The following is a 13,081-nucleotide window of genomic DNA, read 5'->3' on the forward strand; positions in this document are numbered from 1 at the left end:
GATTTGAAGTCAAGATATCACCAGGTACCAATCGAACCCTTTTATGTGTGGAAGACTACCTTCAAAGCCAAGGTGGGCCTTTTCGAATGGTTGGTTATGCCTTTCGGATTGACGAATGCTCCTACAACCTTCATGAGGCTAATGAATGACATCTTGCGGCCATTCACCAACTCATTTGTAGTGGTATACGTAGATGACATCCTGATCTTCAGCCAGAGTTTGGAAGAACACCTCCACCACATCCAACAGGTTCTTCAAACACTGCGGAAACACAAGTTATGTGCCAATTTGGAGAAATGCACTTTCGGCATGACCCAGGTTCAGTATCTGGGATACATTATTGATGAACAGGGAGTGCATGTGGATCCAACCAAGATCCAAGTCATTCGGGATTGGCCATCTCCAACCACTCTGACAAAGCTCCGCAGCGTTCTAGGTCTTGCCAACTTCTACCGCAGGTTCGTGTTGGGCTTTTCTCATATCACTTGGCCCTTGAGTCAAGTCACCAAGGGAGGAGCGAAAGAAAAATTCTTTTGGTCTGAATCTCAACAGAAGGCATTCACAGAGTTGAAACATCGCCTTTGCTCGGCACCGGTGCTCCCATCACCAGACTTGAAACAACCATTTGAGGTCGAGAAAGATGCCTCTGACTATGCTATTGGGGTAGTCCTTACTCAACACAGGCATCTAGCGACATATCACAGTGAGACACTTTCAGACACAGTCCGGAATTATACCACTTATGACAAAGAGATGTATTCCATTGTGCAGGCCTACCGACAATGGAAGCATTACATTTTGGAGAAGGAAATGGTCATCCACACAGACCACCGACCCCTACATTTCATACAGACCCAAGGGAAATTGCAGAATGATCACCATCATAAGTGGTCCACATAGCTGCAACAGTTCCATTTGAATATCAAGTATAAGAAGGGCAGCATCAATAATGTTGCAGATTACCTTAGTCGACCACCGATCATGGCGTTAACCACCGTGCTCAACTCTTGTGAGCACGAGACTTCTGATTGGCCACTTCTCTACAAAAGTGACCCAGAATTCGGCCACACATACCAAACTCTCTTGGAGGATTAGCATGTTCCAGATTTTCACCTCCAGGATGCCCTGTTATGCCACCAGGGTCACCTTTGTGTTCCTTCAAGAGAGCATGCCAAGATGATTTTGGAATCACACTACAGTCGAGATGCCAAGCATTTTGGGGTCGGGAAAACAGTGGTAGTACTGCAAAAGTATTTCTATTGGCCGAATCTTTGACAGGATGTCGGGAAGTACATCAGATCATGCACTACCTGTGCCATTGCCAAACCAACCATCAAGAAGCAAGGCCTCTATACCCTGCTATCTACCCCTAGTCGACCTTGGGAATCCATATCCATGGATTACATGTTAGGCCATCCTTCCACTAGGCATGGAAACGACTGTGTTTTTGTGGTCGTCGACAAGTTCTCAAAGATGGCCATTATGGCGGCCTGCAAGAAGAATATCACAGTAGAAGCCATTGCTAAACTCTTCTTTGAATGAGTGTGGGTACACTTTGGGATCCCACAGTCTATCATCTCAAATCGGGACAACAGGTTCCTCAATACATTTTGGTCTAGTCTCTGGTCGATGTTGGACACCAAACTCACTAAGTCCACAGCCTTCCATCCTCAAACTGATGGTCTGATAGAGGTTGTCAATAGGATGATCATACACATTCTGCACATGTACAACTCAAAGCATCCATGCACATGGGACGAGAGCCTCCCCTATGTTCAGCACAACTACAACTGGGCTCTCCATAACTCGACTAGCCATAACCCTTTTCAGGTGGGCTTGGGATTCCAGCCACTATGTCCCATTAATGTGGCCATGCCATTTGCAGCTACTCACGCAAATTCGGCTCATGTCCAGTCCAAAACAGATAAGGAAAACAACTTCATTGAGCACATCCAACATATTCGCCAGCAGATCCATGACATTCTGGAGAAATCAAATGCCAAGTACAAGTAGCGACATGATCAACATCGAGTGCCACACAAGGTTCAGGTGGGCGACAAAGTCTGGTTACATTTGCTAAAGGAACGCCTTACCGGAGCCTATCGGAAACTCAGACCACTCCAATATGGTCCTTACACCATTACCAAGGCTATGGGTTTGATGCACTAAACATTCAGTGGGACTTAGGGGTTGGTTACCTTAATGGTTGGGATGGATTCTTGGAGTCCTATTGCTAATGTGGCAAGTTTGTGTGACGTGTTCCATTACAAGTTTACCCCAATTAGTCGCTTACTTGGGTAGATGTGGGAGGAATGTGTTACAACCATACAGGGTAATTCTTTGTGGTCCTGTTATCTTTCTAATCTGCTCCAGGAAAACCTAGGAAACAATTTAGTAATTAGTATATAGTCAATTCTATATCTATATCTCTATAGCTCTATGCAAATAACTTGTCAAGTTATCCACCAAAGGAGCTCAGTAGGTTGCAAAAGATTGAAAAGGTTATTTTATGGAAAAATAATTTGGTAGGAAGTATACCATCAGAGGTTGACAACTATACAAGCTTGGAGGTGATAGACCTATCACTGAACACTTTGTTTAGAAGCATTCCTAACACAATAGGCTACTTTAAGAATCTGGCTGAGCTTTAATTCAATGTTAACAATGTTTCTATTTCAATACCTTCTTCCCTTGTTAATAGTCTTTCTCAAATCCAACTTAATAGCAACTAGATATCTTGAGAAATACCTGATACAATAGTGTCATACTACGAAACATCCCCCCCATTTATAAAGAACAATACCTAAGGTTAGAATTATAAATGGGGACCCTTTTAAATTTTTAGGCTTAGGATAATAATACCTAACTCTAAGAAAATACCTAGCAAAACCTTGAAAAATGAATTAAGGATGAAATCCACATCGCAAATTGCAAATCACACATTTTCACATGACTATCTTAAAACACCTTTAAAAAATTGTGATCTGTGATTAGGTCTCCCGCTGCGATAGCCTGATAAATAACACCTCATCATTTTGCAATTGCATTCCACACTTCGCAAACTTTACAAGAAATTTAACTGTGCCATTAGAATGTCCGTTAGCGATTTGTGAAATGCGATATTGCGATATCCGCAATCACGTTTCGCTTGATTCATCTGGTAGCACTATACTATATCCCTTTAAAGATTGCAACACGTGGTTAAGAGTGGTAAAACGTGTGAAATAATTACGTTTTAAATACCAAAACAAATGAATTAACAGGTTAATAAATATTTAGCTACCTGGGGAAGGATAATCATTTTCAAGGTTATGGGTAGTTAACATCGAGTCTCTCATTATACCTTTCTCACGATCCAAAGTCATTTCAGAGAACCTTTCAGTCTTAATTACTTGATATCGTCTGTGCTGATATATCTTATCTGTTTCAGGCAAGCTACAAAAGACATGTCACTAAGAAAGGTGATGAGAAACAGAGCAAGCAGACCATTGTTGAATCTGAGTTTACAGAGATGTCTCCTATCTTCGCTGGTACATTTTGTGATGCTGCCAAAGGCGCAACAACTTGGGAAGTTATTTACAATAGGCTGGAGGACGAGCATCCTAAAATCACTATCACGAGAGAAACATCCGACTCAACAAGGCCCTCGGGACTTCAATGTAGAGATGCTTCATGTTCTTTCCTTCATAGAATAGGAGCAAGAGCTAAAATCCTCCCATACACGGAAATGATAAGGTGGGTGATCGCAAACCTTATCATTGAAGATAGGCAATTCAAGAATTCTAGAATGGAGCTCATAGGGTCATTCAGAGTAGAGGACTTAAGAAAATGTACCACATACCTGACCCGTAGGATATCTATGACAACACATTTGTGGCTAACTTCACAAAGAAGAACCCAGACCCCTTCAAGCTAATTCAGGGTTGGAGAGTGTTGGACAAAAAATTCAAATACGACAAATCGGGTATGTATGTTATAGCCTCTTTGGCGAACCCCTACAACTATGCAATAGCTATGTTATGTAGATTGTATGGGCTACCCAATAATACTAAGTTTTCAATAGAATGGATTCCTCTTATTGATGCCTGTGTTAATTCCCATATCATGAATTGGCCCTCCATCCTATCTGATAACCTAGCCACGACCATTACCGAATATTAACAAAAGAAAGCCTCCTCTTCAAATAACCTCCCTTCATTCTATTTTAGTGCCTACATTATGGATGTTATCTGTTTCTGCACGACATTTCCAACCATGGGTTGGAAATGGACCTTACAGGACCCCTGCCCAATCCATCTCAGTCATAAACAAATATGGGAATCGCATTACATACCTCATTTGTATAAGATATTTCGTGTTGTTGTGTTGCCCCTACATCAAATAATTTTCAATAAGAAAGCCCCTAGGTTTTCCCAAGAAGCTGTAACAGACATATTTACTGTCGGAAAATATTTCATTGAAGAATGGTTTACCTACATTAGGGTTTTTGGTAGCACAGTCGATCAACATGTCCTTCCTTTATATGTATCTGATAAATTATTAGCAAGAGAGATTGCCTACCAAACTGTGCGAAAGGGCCTGACTAAAGTTCTCAAAGACGATAAGAAGTCATTATGGCCCACTTTCCCTGTCAAATGTGGTTCTTTTGCTTTAGCAAATTTTGCTCATGCTACTAAAGATTCAGCACATGTGGAATCCCTCAGGCTTCATACGTTGCCTTAGAGGCAATTTGATCCAAACAAAGTGGCATATATTGTCACTACTGGAGTAAAGCTCAAGCCATAAAACCATGAAGATAATTATTTTGAAGACTTGTTACAATCATCTATATCCTTCGAGCAAGCATTCGAATGGGCAAAGGTGAATCTGAAACCTCAAGATTTTCAAAGCTTTCAGGAATTCAGAAATGAGAGGCTCTAGGTGATCCCAATGCATCTATTAAATCTCGAGGATAAGTGTACACCAAGTGTCATTGTTGATAGTGGAGGTCCTAGCTCTCAAGTAGACTCTCAAGTAAACACTGAGAAGACACCAGACACAAGGAAACCCCAAGACGAAGATAACATAGCTGATTCCAGTGGGAAGTCAGCTGAGAAACAAGTGATTAGCACCCGAACTACAGAGATTAGTTCAAAGGTCAAAGGTAGTAGTTTGGAGCAGGAGTGGGATCAGTTTAATCAGAGATTGCAAGGCACTACCAAAGCCACAAATACCCAAGAAACAGTGGAATGTAAAACTCCTCTACATGTTCATAAGGATACAGAGCCCAATCCTATGGAGGAACAAGCGACAATGTCCTAGCATACTGAAATTATCCCTACTCTATCCACATCAGAAATTGTTTTGAAAGTAACTAAAATACCTCCACTTGATGTTTTCTATAGCCCTCTCCACAAGGTTGTAGTAAGAAGGTAGAGAAAAAGGAGAAGGGTAGATATAGCAGAATTCCCACCTAGAAAAGAGCCGATGGTCATTGTTTGGAAGGACATTCCTTTCAATCCGATCGAGAACTTTACTAGACTATCACAGTTCACGAGAGCATACGCATCAGCTATTATGGACAAGGTTACTGAAGTCTCTACTTTGTTAAGGGAAAAAGAGGAGAGAATTTCATAGCTCGAAGCAGAGAAGGCTAGCATAAACACGCAAGCAGTTGAGAAGCTCGCACAATTATAGCAAGACATGGAGGTCCTGAAAATAAGCCATGAAGCCGATATATCAACCAAAAACATGCAACTCCAAGAAATGCAGCAATACATGGAAAGATACAAGGATGATCCCACTATTGAGGAGTTTATTAAAGAGGCACTGGAATTAAATTCCTTTCTGGTGAAACACCAGGAATATTTCTGCCACAAGATGTCACACATTACTCCTTATCTGACTACTAGTGACTAGCTGATAGATAAAGCAATCGAGCAGTGAACTGAGTTTAACAATTTAAACACCAGAATAGCATTTATAATCTATTTTTTCACATTAGTTAGAATTGCATTTATACCCTTCTCATGCATTTAGAGAAGCGTCCAAAATTTTATCAAAAACATTTGCAAAGAATGCACTTTTGTAAGTTTGTGAATGCTTTGGTGAAATTATGGAACATGATCGTTTCTTTTAGATATCAGACTACTTTCCTTTGTTGATGCACTTTTATATTCTTGGGAGACAATTTGATTTGAAGAAAGAAGTTGGTTTATGTCATTTGTCAAATGAGCAAGACTTCACACATATGGTACTATTATCTTGTATGATTGATTTTGTTTACATTTAATTAGAGAAAAAGCTTTACTTTCATGAATTGTATGTGAGATTTATTGTTTTTGTTAAGCGTTACTTGCACTTTTGTATGATGCCAAGCTGAAATTGTGATTTTCATAGATAACTCATCATATATGCGATATATTTTATAAATTTCTTTGACTAACTATTTAGTCAAAGGAATTATATTTTACGTTATCATCTCTGTTTAGTTGTGTTCAATCTTTATTATCACATGTTAAACATATAACTTTGTAGATCACATACCACATAGGAATACCCGGGTTTATATTAGAATAAGTTAGTTAGAGAATTGCATCATAGAATAGGTCATTTAGATTATCATCATTCTATTGCAAAAACTCATGAACCACCCACTCTCATCTTAAAACCCACACCAGGAAACTGGTCCCATTATCCCCAGTCGAAGCCACCACTTTAAATGGAAAAGGAGTTGACTTAAGGTCTGGACCGGGTGGTTATCCCCCATGTTTCGGCAACAGAATTCTGAGGCCGCAACAAATAGGAAAACTGAAGAATATGATGTTCTTATTTACTTGGAAGAATAGCTTGAATGGAATAATTCCTTCAAGTTTAGGTAACTGTAAAACACTTCAGGCTTTAAATCTTACTGACAATAGGCTAACATGAAGCATTCCTTCAAGAATATTGCAATTGAAAAATGTGACAAAGTTGATTGTTCTGTCAAATGATCTCACTGGCTCTATTTCTCCCAATATCGGCAGTTGCAAAGCTTTGATTAGTCTTTAGCTGGGCGACAATAAGATTACTGGGGAAATCCAAAAAGAGGTTGGGAAACTAGAAAACTTCCTTGAAATGGTAGATAATTAGTTTATAGGAACCCTTTTTCCAGAGATAGGAAGATGCAATGCACTTCAGATGCTATATCTTCATGGAAACATAGTTACAGCTAATCCGCCAAGCACGCTTGGTTTTCTGAAAAATATTCATGTATTAGATTTATGAATGAATATGTTCATGGGTTCCATACCCTCTACATTGGGAAATGTCATTTCACTCGACAAGTTTGCAATGAATGGAAACGAATTGTTTGGAGTGATACCAAGAGAGATTTTGTTGTGCACTAAATTACAGTACCTAGACTTGAAAATCAAAAAATTGATTGGTGGAATTATTTTCTAAGATTGGAAGCATAGAAGGATTGGACATTGCAATTAATCTTAGTTGGAATTATCTCTTGGCGACCATTCCATTAAAGGTTTCTAGACTCACAAAACAGGCAACCTTGGATATATCTCACAATATGATGGTTAAGAATTTGAGTATTCTTGGCCAACTACCAAAATCAAGTGTCTTTAAATGTTTCATACAATAATTTCTCCAACTATCTTCCAAACATGATTTTTTTCATAGAAATGCCTCTAAGAAATTTATATGGAAATGCAAGTCTTTGTACTTCATGGATTGATAATTGTTTTGAACAATTAGGGGTTTAGTCCCCTAAAGGGAGTTCTAGAGTTTTTTATGTTAAGATAATCATAGGCATTTTGTTTAGTGATATAGGAATGATGTTGTTTCTAGATATTTGTGTTGATAAAAGCTAATAAAATGCCTCAGCAAGAGTTTGAAGATTCATAAATGGGTGGTCATGGCAGATGACACTATTCCAGAAACTCAATTTCTCTTTAGAAGATATTGTTGATTGTCTAGGTGACAACAATATCATAGGAAAATGTTGTTCTGGTGTTGTTTATAGGGCTGAAATGTCTAACAAAGATGTATTTGCAGTGAAGAAGATTCAAGCTTCATAGAAGGAAGGACAATAGATCAGAGACTCATTTGGTGCAAAAGTGAAGACATTGGGCTCTATCAAGCACAAAAACATTGTGAGACTTCTTGGTTTTTATTCCAACAACACAACCAAGATTCTCATGTATAATTACATGCCCAACGGAAGCTTGGGTGGTTTGTTTCATGAGATGAGAGGATCACTAGACTGGGAACACAAATACAACATCATTTTGGGAGCAACATAAGGGATTGAGTATTTGTATCGCCACTTGATCCCAAAAATCATTCACTGTGATGTCAAAGCTAACAATATATTGTTGGGTTTTCATTTCAAGCATGACCTTTCATATTCCATCCTTTCCAAGCTCTTCAATTCCTCTAACAATTACACCAAATCTTCAACAAATGTGGTTGGACCCTATGGGTATATTGATCCAAATACGTATTGTTAAATCCACCGTTGCGTTCATGTGCTATTAAGAACTGTTTTTAGGATTTGTTTCAGTAAAGGTTAGGGAACTTCAAGATATATGTTAGGCCAAAACAAAGCATGAAAACTATATGCACATAATTTACCAAGCATTTCATGTTGTAGCATCTTGTACATTCATAATTCACCTTTTAGGTCATTAATCAATAATCTCATGTAGTTCTGTTTGTATGTAATTTACCAAGAATTTCATGTTGTAGCATCTTGTATATTCGTAATCCGCCTTTTTAATGTTAATTCTCCTATCATTTATTGACCTTTGAATGTTCTCAACATAAAACAAGCACTCCATGTAAAATGGAGAGATGAAGTAGGGCACCAAGCGCTCCAATTTGTGAACCATTCTAAGTAAATCATTTTGTTTGTAAACCCCTGAGATATAGTTCGTCTTATATATTCTTGTTGTAGATGCATCTTAATGCCTACCAATTATTTCCTTAATCATGGTGGATTTTGACCCCACTAGTCAAACGAGGCCCCATTGCAGTTTGGCCTGGTTGACAAAGACCATCTACAGTAAAAAATTATAGGTTGCGGCATACATATATTTCAGTATGTGAAGGTAATTAGTTGTTGGGTGTTATAAAAAATTATGCAAAGTAGAATATGTAGTAGTATTCCATTGTACCTAAGACCACTTGGTGTTGTTTCTGTATGAGAACATAATTTCTTGCTCCTATATGGGATCTTAAACTCACACTCGTATGTTCTATTATGGAGCAATTAATGTTGAATCAAATGTGTGATATAAAACATGTAAAATACATAAAGCACATTACCATCTAGTTTATCCTTTATCATGGAATATTACATTGCAAATTAATCTAGTTATAAAACCCTACATTCTATTACATATCTGATACCAACTTTCTAATTGTTATGCTTTTAGGCTGGTATTCTAGAGTTGCATAAACTTTTCTCATAATTTTTATATTAGCCCTAATTATGTGAATGTGATACCATGTCGGATAGTTGAGTTTCAAATTCAATGTTTAATATGGTTACTTGGCCTTCCCATACAACTTTATATTGTATGTAGTAGGGTTTATATTCCTTTGACCTATGCCTCTATTTAGGAGCAAAAATGACCTTCTGTCTATGCTCATGCTTTGGAGTCTAACCTAATATCTGTAGGCTCAAATTTTGTTGAGTATAGAGTTATTGTATGTGATAAAATTTGTTGAGCTTCTTAGAGCTGGTTTTGTTACCTAAAACTTGTGTGTAATTAGATTGCAGATTTTGGAATATCTAGGAAAGTATAGAATTAGTGAAGTCAATGGATTGTCTTAACTCATGTCAGTGGAGTTTCCAAAATATTTTGAAATCTAGAATTGAGATAAGGCTGGCCCTTTCCAAAAAAAATTGGCACGTTAGTTTTTGAACTTCTTATAATTAATTTTGTTCCTTAAAACTCGAGTGTAATTAGATTGTAGATTTTGGAATATTTAGACAATTCTATAGAAATGAGCGAAGTAAATGGTTTGACTTCTCTCATGTACGTGAAATTTCCAAAATGTTTTAAAATCCAAAACAAGATAAAAAATGGCCCTTTCCCAAAAAATGCATTACACTTGCAAGTTTAAAATGACTTTATACCAATATAAAATATATTGTGCATACTACCTCATTCCCAAGGGCTGGAAGGTCATGCTACTTTTCATCATAATCCATAATTCTTTCCAAAGCCTCATACATTTTATCCTTCCAGATTAAGGTTAGTGAATGTGATGATTCTAGAATGTTTGTATTTTAAGGAGGATAAATGGTCTCTCTCTCTCTCTCTCTCTCTCTCTCTCTCGCTATATATATATATATATATATATATATATATATATATATATATATATATATATATATATATATATATATATATATATAGAGAGAGAGAGAGAGAGATATATATATATTCCAAGGTTTATAGTGGACATTAATGATTTTTTTTTTTAACTGTCCAAGGTTTGCAATGGACATTAATGAACATGTGTGATTTTCACTCTCTTCCTTTCAAGATCTACAGGTATATTATTTACTTAAAACAGATTAAGGTTATGTCTTTGTTGTTGTAGAGTCCTCCAAAACGAAACACATTTCTGCCCCTTAGCAGTGGAGTCCATTCATGCCCTAGGAATGAACTCACAAAGTTGTACATGCTTATCCTGATCCACAATCCCACAACCAAGTATAGGTACCATTTCTACTAGTATTTGATTCCCTAAGTCTATTGAAAAACATAAAAGATACGAAATCATATTTCTATATCATTTCAATCCTGAAGTTTTCAAGATGAGAACTAGATTTGAGCTCCGGCTAACATACATACATAGAAATTCCAACTTTTTGTTGCACCCATCCCCATCAGTTCACTGCACACATACCTTGCTACGTTATGTATATAAAGGTGGATAGAGTAGCAAGGAATATGTTGACAATATTTTAGGCATTATATTTTGTAAATATTTGCCTAGATTTGGGAGGCCTTTCACAAATTTATAGAAATTTTCCTAGAAGTACAAGGTTATCAACAAATGAATATGTACTCATGAAAATACTTCACTGTAAGGAGAATCATATAGGAGAATATTGTCAAGCGGAGCCATGGTGGTGGATTTCTTGTTTGTTTATCATTAATGGTGATCTATCAAGACTTTGTTTTTTGACTTCATGAGGGTGGGATGTTGTGGGAACCGAGAGTAGAATTCAATATGGCCCCATCCCTGTTCCCAAATAAGGAGTTCCACTAAAATTCAGGCCCAAGGCTGAAAAATCTCTAGGCACATGATCATCCTCACCATGTACTATTTAGTAGTTCCAATTGTAGCAATAGTAGTAGCAGGAGACACAAATATGTAAGATTTACGCTCTACTACATAGGGGGTTGTTCAAGAAAATTAATCAAGATGAAATTAATATTTCGTCTAAAGCATTTAATTAAATTAATTTGGATCTCTAAGATCATCTACGATACTTTTCACTATTTTCCTTTTTATATTGAAATCAGTTGAATGATATGCATAATCGAGGTTTTCAAACAGACTTGGTAGGGAGGAGCATAGGTTGGGCTAAAGGAGCTATTCAACTTGCTAAATAAGGTTTTCATACATATAGTGATTTAAAATTGGCTAAAAGATCTAAAGTGGTAATGGCGTCAATGAAGACATGTGAAGCATTTTTGGGGCCTTTTTCTACATTTCTTTATTGACAAACGGTGATGCGAAAGTAATGTGAAAGTTAATAGTTGTTGCAAGATATTAATAGTTTGTGCTAATTCTAGTTACTTTTCTTTGTAGGATTAGATTAGATTGCTTGTAGATTATTGTATATTATTAGCTTGTTGTGTGGTTCATGCTATAGGTGTGTGACATTGAACTAACTCCATTGAGTTATTTTTTATTAAGTTAAAAATAGGGGTTGCATCATTATAGATTTTATAAAGATTATGCCATTATATATCAAGCATTCTTTTCAAAATCAATGTTTATGTATGTAATTTCAAGGATTGCCATAACTCCTCACATAATTCTTTCAATGGTGCTAGCTCAATGGAAGAGCACCTACCTTATAATAAAGAGGTTGGTGGTTCGATTCCACTGTGCCATAACATGAATTAATCAATGATATTGTATTTTATTTTTAATTAAATACTTTTTATATTGATTTATTTTAATAATGAGAAATTTTCTAAATCCATTGTTTTATATTATCTCTAAAGAGATAAAAGTGATATTGTATTGTTTTTAAATATATATTTTTTATTGTCCTTAGAAAGACATTAGCTAGGATTAAAGATGCATTGTCTCTATAAAGACAATATGTCTTTAATCCCAACTATTGTCTCTAGAGAGAAAAAAATGAAATTGTCTCTTAAAAGACAATAATGCTTGTGTTATATATTGTCTTTATAGAGACAATTTTTTAAGACAATAATTTGAGACACTTGCTTAAAGACAATACATTTTTTTTTTGTTTGGTCTCAAGTTGACAATTTACCCAAAAATTGTTTTAAACACCTCTCATATGTAGTAGTGTAATACGTTGCTCATTACCATGACTTTCAGTGGAGATATTTACTTAGTGTAATACGTTGCTCATTAGCATGGTTTTCCTTGGAGATATTTACACAGAAAGTGTCTCTTTTGAATCAGTTAGCTACCTAAGACTGTCTACCTTTTTGTTTTCCATCATAGGGCTATCACTACTACTTTGGTTTTCCAGGGTTAACTTGTCTACTGCAAGTCTACATTTTTCTTATTGAGTGACATGTGTTTGATGGTACATCGATGATATTTTTCTTTCTAATACTTGTTACACCAAACTTGTCGAAATCCTTGGCATCTAATAAGTCAGTTTCTGGTACATCAATGACATTTGTCTTGCTCAGACTTGTTACACTGAATTTGTTGGAATCCTTGGCATCCAATAAGTCTGTTTCTGTAATGTCTTTGAAACAATTAACATTGGTGCATAAGGGTTGCAACAATAAGGTAGTTACAAGTTCAAAAGCATCAATTTTCTGCCTCTCTATATGACTATTTGAAATAACACCCCCTGCACAATGTGAAT

The 13,081-nt window shown here is 36.6% G+C and overlaps 1 pseudogene; it reads left to right on the forward strand.

Annotated features, from left to right (window-relative positions):
* Positions 1-2,202: 2,202 nt before the first annotated feature.
* Positions 2,203-8,483, forward strand: LOC149198330 (uncharacterized; annotated as a pseudogene).
* Positions 8,484-13,081: the final 4,598 nt, after the last annotated feature.

Source organism: Pinus tabuliformis, chromosome 2_2, assembly GCF_031772625.1.
Source record: "Pinus tabuliformis cultivar Carrire ecotype Pingquan chromosome 2_2, CPIR1, whole genome shotgun sequence".
Lineage (NCBI taxonomy): Eukaryota > Viridiplantae > Streptophyta > Pinopsida > Pinales > Pinaceae > Pinus > Pinus tabuliformis.